Below are 8,807 nucleotides of genomic sequence, written 5' to 3' on the forward strand. Positions count from 1 at the left end.
TGTTATCTGTGGTGTTACATAGGACTGCAGGTCACATCTACTACATGATCTGTACTTAGAGATATCACTGTGTTATCTGTGGTGTTACATGGGACTGCAGGTCACATCTAGTACATGATCTGTACTCAGAGAGATATCACTGTGTTATCTGTGGTGTTACATAGGACTGCAGGTCACATCTACTACATGATCTGTACTCAGGGTTATCACTGTGTCATCTGTGGTGTTACATAGGACTGCAGGACACATCTACTACATGATCTGTACTTAGAGATATCACTGTGTTATCTGTGGTGTTACATGGGACTGCAGGTCACATCTACTACATGATCTGTACTCAGAGAGATATCACTGTGTTATCTGTGGTGTTACATAGGACTGCAGGACACATCTACTATATGATCTGTACTCATAGTGTTATCATTGTGTCATCTGTGGTGTTACATAGGACTGCAGGACACATCTACTACATGATCTGTACTCAGAGAGATATCACTGTATTATCTGTGGTGTTACATAGGACTGCAGGACACATCTACTACATGATCTGTACTCAGAGAGATATCACTGTGTTATCTGTGGTGTTACATAGGACTGCAGGACACATCTACTACATGATCTGTACTCAGAGATATCACTGTGTTATCTGTGGTGTTACATAGGACTGCAGGTCACATCTACTACATGATCTGTACTCAGAGAGATATCACTGTGTTATCTGTGGTGTTACATAGGACTGCAGGTCATATCTACTACATGATCTGTACTCAGAGATATCACTGTGTTATCTGTGGTGTTACATAGGACTGCAGGACACATCTACTACATGATCTGTACTCAGAGATATCACTGTGTTATCTGTGGTGTTACATAGGACTGCAGGTCACATCTACTACATGATCTGTACTCAGAGAGATATCACTGTGTTATCTGTGGTGTTACATAGGACTGCAGGTCATATCTACTACATGATCTGTACTCAGAGATATCACTGTGTTATCTGTGGTGTTACATAGGACTGCAGGTCACATCTAGTACATGATCTGTACTCAGAGATATCACTGTGTTATCTGTGGTGTTACATAGGACTGCAGGTCACATCTAGTACATGATCTGTACTCAGAGTAACATACTATTATGAAAATAATTCTAAACATGTAATAGAAGACATCGACCACTTACCTATCAATTTCATCCACTATTTGTTGTCCATGACCAAATCCACATTGGCAGCCATAGAAATCAAAATCTGTCACCCTTCTACTCAACACTTCAGTCACCATAGTATTGTAATCTTTGAGGTAACGCACTGTTCCTCCATATAATGCTAGAATACAAAAATTCTAAATCATCTTCCAATTATGACCTGTGTTTGATATTAAGGCTCCCACACTTTGCTTTTGGATTACAGCGCTCCTCTGATAATTTCTTCCTTTACAAATGAATGGCTCTTGTTGTGTCGGATGGTTTTGCCGATTGCTTTCATTACTATTGTTCAGCAATTTCTTTGCTATCCTCCTCAGTTTAACCTGTACTAGCATAGCCTGGAATTCGTATCTCCGCTGTTTGTGCTGATCATCTCTATGAGCCCATAGATCGCTGAAACAAGAAATTCAATATATTCTAAGTGCTGGAGGGAGGAGCTGCAGCTGTCTGCTCAATCAAGAGGTAGGAGGAGATCATGTGATACTACTCTCTGTCTAGCTAGCAGGAGAGCCTTGTGTCTGTGCAGCTCCTTAAATGCAGACGTCTACTACAAAGAATAGGGGTGGTCGACACTCTCCCGTGTATTAGGCCCTTCACTGCTAATGATCTGGAATATCTTTCTTTGTCACTCCCTCTGTACCTTAAAGAAAATCAATCATGTTATTTTAGCCCCCTAAACTGATATTAAGGTCATCTAGGTATATTAATCTTGAATTACTTTACTTCCCAAAAAAGTGTTTTAATAAAAATGCTAATAAGCCAGTAGATTAAATCAAAAGGTACTCTGGGTTAGAGATTTTGAGACCTAGAAGACCTATATATTGGTTTTGGGGGCTAAAATTAAATCAATGATTTCCTTTAGGCTGTAACATAGACTCTTGACTCCTCTTCAGCCCCCAACCCCCATGCCCCGCTCTCTGGATATTACATTTCCAGCAGGGAAGCTGTTTACCCTACTACATGCCACGGGCATGTTATGAAAGCTGCTTTGCTAGTCACCATATTGATCCTGTACGTATAGAGAACGCTCAGTCGATTTACTTTTTTACATCTCAATGGATACTCTGGTAGGTTGCGTCATAAGAGAACACATGGCATCATGAGAAGTGTGGGCAGAATGTATTAGATACAACTACAGAGCAAAGACAGGAAGAGGTTAGACTTTGTCACCTTCTCTGCTTGTGAGGAAGATATTTGACAAGTAGTTTTAGAAAAGATAAATGCCACTGAAATGAAAAAGGTGAGGAACCCAGAGGTAGTCTTTTCTCAGGTGGATGTAACTACACACACATATCCAGACAAACCACTTGACAAACGCATTGTGGTGATTTTATGAATAGTAATTCCTTTTAATATGAAAGTTTCCAGTGTGTGTCCGACCCTTTATTCTTCTGCTGAGCCAGATTCTACCCGTATTACAGATGTCTCAGTGTCTTATAAGTCACATATGTGATGCAGAATGGATGTAGATAACTTCAGGACTTACCCAGATTAAGGAGGAGCAGACAGGAGAACATTGTGCACAGACAGATGGGGAATACACAGGAGGAGAGGCTCTGTAACTACAGCAAATATCACTGTGTCCTTATATTGTATTTGTTACATTAATACTGCACTAGATAGTTGTGTTATAGATCATTTTGAAACCAAAACTATTTCTTTTTTTAATTAGTGATATTTCATTTTCTGATTAGTGGCAGCCAATGAAATGAATTGAGATCTAATGTCCACATATACATTAAATGACATCTACTACCAGAATGGAGGATTGTACACAAAACACACTGACATACAGATGTAAAAGAGGAGCAGCTCCGGGGCGCGCACCAGTATGTCAGTGTGCTGGGTTTACAATCATTGATCCTGAAGGTCCTCAAAGGGATGGTCCAGCAAGTACATTGCTGCTCTTTTCAAAGTCTTTTTGACCTCCTCCTCTTATTCCTTATTTACTACACGACCGCTCACCTCAAACTCTATGAGAAGCTGAAAGATCCTGCAAACTTCACGCCCAAAGAACTGAAACCCATAAATACTCTGGAGCAGATAGTGACATTTGTATTTGTTTGTTATTACTGAGTAAATCTTCTGATCCTCCAATCACATGCCCCGGCTGTGCCCGAAGGTGGCCTCTCTGGTTACATTAGAAATATTTGCCTTCTTATATATTATACTGTCATGGAGGAGAGAGCTGGGTTTACAATCTCTAATATAATACATCCCAAAGTTTGTAAACATTGACACTATTTGCCTGGGCTTTGTGGGGGTTTGATATGGTTCAGTGTAGGAGGTGTTTTCTATGATTTCCTTGCTTATCTGTGCCAGTGACAAGGCATTTTGGTGCCCTGTGTAGATTGCGAAATTGCGCCCCTCTGTAAAATTGTAGCAAAAATGTGGCAGAATCAGGGCCGATCCTGAGGGGAAAAATCCCCCCCAATTAACTGCTTACCAACACGTGACATAGTAGTACGTCACAAGTCAACTGCGGGTGATTGGAGAGGGCTCACAGGCTGAACCCTTTCCATAGCAGGTAAGTGTTTGCTGTATATTGCAGCAAACACCCACCTGTAACACCCGCTGCCAGCAGAATCGCCACTCCCTGGGATGTCATCAGGGAACAGTGATCCGTTATGTTTATGATATGATACGTTATTGATTTTGTTATCGTTATTCATACGTTATTGCTATGACAGCCCTGGGCTGTCTCTTTCACACCATTTGTTACAACGTGCGTTTTGCACATTGTAATAGATAATGGGGCTCATTTACTAAGGGTCCGTGGACCGTATTTTCGCTGGGTTTCCCGCCGATTTCCGTGTTGCACCGCATTTAACAGGGGTTTTTGGCGCACGGGATCGGATTTTGACTTTCATGCAACGCAAATCGGGGGCCGGGGCCGTCGGACAACCCGCGGGATTTAACCGGTTAAGGACCGGGCCCTTTCCTGTTTTATCATGTCCATTTTTCACTCCCCACCTTCAAAAATCTATAACTTTTTATTTTTACACGTAAAGAGCTGTGTGATGGCTTGTTTTCTGCGCAACAAATTGCACTTCATAGTGATGATATTAAATATTCCATGCCATGTACTTGGAAGCCGGAAAAAAATTCCAAATGCAGTGAAAATGGTGAAAAAACGCATTTGCGCCATTTTCTTGTGGGCTTGGATATTACGTCTTTCACTGTGCTTCCCAAATGACATGTCTTAAAACATATACAAATGACATGTCTACTTTATTCTTTCGGTGGGTACGATTACGGGGATACCAAATTTGTATAGGTTTTATAATGTTTTCATACATTTACAAAAATTAAAACCTCCTGTACAAAAATTATTTTTTTGATTTTGCCAACTTCTGGCGCTAATAACTTTTTTATACTTTGGTGTACGGAGCTGTGGGTGATGTCATTTTTTGTGAAATTTGATAATATTTTTAATGATATCATTTTTAGGACCGTACGACCTTTTGATCACTTTTTATAGATTTTTTTATATTTTTCAAAATGGAAAAAAAGTGCCATTTTCGAATTTGGGCGCTATTTTCCTTTACGGGGTTAAACGCATTGAAAAACCGTTATCATATTTTGATAGATCGGGCATTTTCGGACGCGTCGATACCTAATGTGTTTATGATTTTTACTGTTTACTTATATTTATGTCAGTTCTAGGGAAAGGGGGGTGATTTGAAATTTTAGGTTTTTTTATTATAATTTTTTTTTTTTAACTTTATTTTTATTTTTATTTTTACTATTTTTCAGACTCCCTAGGGTACTTTAACCCTAGGTTGTCTGATCGATCCTACTATATACTGCCATACTACAGTATGGTAATATATGGGGATTTTCCTCCTCATTCATTACAATGTGCTATCAGCACATTGTAATGAAGGGGTTAAAATGAAATAGCCTCAGGTCTTCGGAAGACCCGAGGCTACCATGGAGACGGATCACGGGGATGACGTCACAGGGAGCGGCGATCCCAGGTAAGATGGCGGCGCCCATGCGCCGCTATCTTTTTGAGGCTGCCGGCATCTTTGCCGGCAGCCATTGCTGTGAAAACACACCGGGTGTTACCGGCAATGTGCAGCAAAGACTTACCAGCTATGGAGAGGGCTCAGCCCGTGAGCCCTCTCCATGCAGCGCGATCCGACCGCCGCCGTGAATACACGGCGGGCGGTCGCGAAGTGGTTAAAATTAAAAAAATTCAATTTCATATATATATATATATATATATATTGTAGAATGGCAGTATATGGTAGGATCAAACAGACAACCTAGGGTTAAAGTACCCTAGGGGGTCTGAAAAATAGCAAAAAAAGCCTAAAGTCCAAAAAGCCGCTTTTTTGGCATATTGAAAAAAAATATTAAAAATTCAATAAAAAGTGATCAAAATGCGGTACATTGCTAAAAATGGTAGCATCATCAAAAGTTGCAAACAAATGACACCACCCACAGCTCCATACACTAAAGTATAAAAAATAAGTAGCGCCAGAAGATGGTTTTTTGTACAGGAGGTTTTTGTAAATGTATTAAACAATTATAAAACCTATACAAATTTGGTATCCGTGTGATTGTACCGACCTTAATAATAAACAAGACATGTCATTTTGGGTGCACAGTAAAAGCCATAAAATCCAAGCCCACAAGAAAACGGCGCAAATGCATTTATTAACAAATAATCTTTTTTCTGGCTTCCCAGCACATGGCATGGAATATACAATACCATCACTATGAAGTGCAATTTGTTATGCAGAAAAATAGCCCTCAATAAAAATAATAATAATTCCTTTATTTATTTAGTGCACACGGATATTTAAAGGGAATCTGTCACCAGGAGACCCATTTTTAGCACTCCCCCAGTCCCCACAGAGCATAATACATACACTGCCAAAGTGTTTTTGTGTTAAAAATTGGTTTTACAGAAAAAAAGATGTGTTACATTGTACCTTTTCATTCACCTGCTGTGTGACTAGGCAGTTGCCAAATGGGAGGGGCTGGAAAGGAGCAGTCCCCCCCCCACCCTTGGGGAACAGCTACTCCATGTGACCTTTTCAAATATATGAAAACACCCATCACTTTGCTTAGCGACGCCCCCTGCTCCTCTACAGCTAATCCCGAGTGTGGGGAGTTATTCATATATTTGAAAAGGTCACATGTTTCCCAAGGGTGGGGGGGAACTGCTCCTTTCCAGCCCCTCCCAATAGGCAACTGCCTAGTCACACAGCAGATGCTAATGAAAGGTACAATATAACATCTTTTTTTCTGTAAAACCTATTTTTTATACAAAAACACTTTGGCAGTGTATGTACTATGCTCTGTGGGGAGTGGGGGAGTGCTAAAAATGGGTCTCCTGGTGACAGGTTCCCTTTAACACCAGCAAATCCTCATTAATGTAGATATAACAGCACCCCTAATATATATGAAGTCCAGCACATGCCCCCAGTATATATGCAGCTCAGCAAAAAAAATTCACACTTACCTACCCACGCTCCCTGCAGCATCCTCTTGCTCCTGTGCTCTTCTGTTTCAGGGCGCAGGGAGTGTCTGGGTCAAACAAAGGGCATAGGCAACAGGAGGTAACAGTGATAAGCATTATGTGCGTATTAAAGACACACATGGCATTGATTGATATTGATGGCCGGGACAGCACCCCTAGGATAGAAGGCGGGGGTGGCTCCCTAGGCACAGCCGTATATACGTCCCCCATACAGCCATGTGAATGTAGCCTGCTGTGGTGTACCCATCCCTGTCGCCATTTTAAATTGTCAGAAATTTGCACTTTTCAATTATTGCCGATAAAAAGTCGTTTTTATTTTTGTAGTGGCATATTTCCTCTTGTTATTCCTTTTTTTTTTGGTAATACATAGGGGCTTATTTACTAAGAGTCGCGGATCGCTTTTTTGTCAGACTTTCCGCCGTTTTTGGGTTTTGCATGACACAAATTGGGGGATTCGGACTGAGCGCAGGATTTAACTTTCATGTTGTTTTGCAAGCCCAAGCACTTACATGCACCAGGAAGAAGAAGGTGAACTCCAGCGGACCTGAGCGGGGAAGCCACACATGCAGGATATCGGGCTCGTGATCTTAGTGAATCGCGGCACAGTGCATGATCGTCGGACAATGCACTTTTGGGGAACTTCGGAGGACGGGTAAGTAAATGTCCCCCATAGACTTTAGATAGTAATAGGACAACATATATGTTATGGGAAACCTGCCCCCCATTTACATAGGATATCTGCACCAGAAAAATATCAATATCACAAGGAATTGATAATACAAATAATAAGGGGCTAAAAAGAGGAGCCACAGCTGCAATTAAACATTTTAGGGGAACACACAAGGTTAAATACACATAGTCTAGTCCAATACTCTAAATCACCCCAAGTTGAGCCAGCTATGACACAACCATAATACCAACCAAAGGCCATAATCCATAAGTCCAGGACCTCACTGTTTGAACACCCCGACGTACGTTTCGCACCCTGCTTCGTCAGGGGGTGCCTGTACATTGTGCCACAGAACCATTTAAAGACCATATACAGGTGGAGATAATTACTAGAAAAGGGCATTTTCCGTTGCGGCGCATGTCAGGAAGCATCCACAACACCTCAGTATCTGGCCGCCAGTGTCACAGATCCAGCACCGCCTTCCAAATGATGCAGGAGTCGCTAAGCACGCCTGCCGGAAGGGAGGTCCTGGACTTGTGAAGTACGGCCTTTGGCTGGTATTATGGTTGTGTCATAGCTGGCTCAAAATAATTTGGGGTGATGTAGAGTATTGGACTAGACTATGGGGCAGATTTACTTACCCGGTCCCGTCACGATCCCTGAGGTGCATTGTCCGACGAGGATTCGATCTTCTGCGATTCACAGCGTGCGCCGGATATCCTGCATGTGTCGCTTCCCCGCTGAGGTCCGCCAGAGTTCCCGATGCATGTAAGTGCTGATTTTGCGACACAATTTGCATTTTAAATTTCGCGGTTTGTCCGAATCAGTCAGGTTGTCCGACGGCACGCCCCCCAATTTGTGTTGCATGAAAGCCGGCGCCGGTGTGCCAAAAACATGGGGCAATTCAGCTCAAAAAGGAAAAATTCGGGAAACCCGACAGAATCAGGGTCCACAGACCCTTAGTAAATGTGCCCCTATGTGTATTTAACCTTCTGTGTTCCTCTAAAATGGTTACAGTATTTTTCGGACTATAAGACGCACCGGAGTATAAGGCGCACCATCAATAAATGCCCGCTAAAACGTCTAGATTCATATATAAGGCGCACCTGATTATAAGGATGAATGACCAGCAGGTGGCAGACCTGTGCACAGTTCTAGGCAGCTGTTGTCTGTAAGTACGGTTCATATATAAGGTGCACTGGACTATAAGGCGCACCTTTGATTTCCGAGAAAATCAAAGGATTTTTTCAGTGCCTTATAGTCTGAAAAATACGGTAATTGCTGCTGTGATATTTATGATGTGTTACCAGGATTTGATATATGATAACTCCCAGTCCAGATATTATCACACTGTCTGTTGGTTTATTATGTGCATCTCTTTTAATGGGGTGTTTTAAATACTTTTTTCTGGGCGTTGTGTATGACTGATGTGATGAA

The sequence above is a fragment of the Engystomops pustulosus genome, chromosome 6 (assembly GCF_040894005.1).
Source record: "Engystomops pustulosus chromosome 6, aEngPut4.maternal, whole genome shotgun sequence".
Taxonomy (NCBI): domain Eukaryota; kingdom Metazoa; phylum Chordata; class Amphibia; order Anura; family Leptodactylidae; genus Engystomops; species Engystomops pustulosus.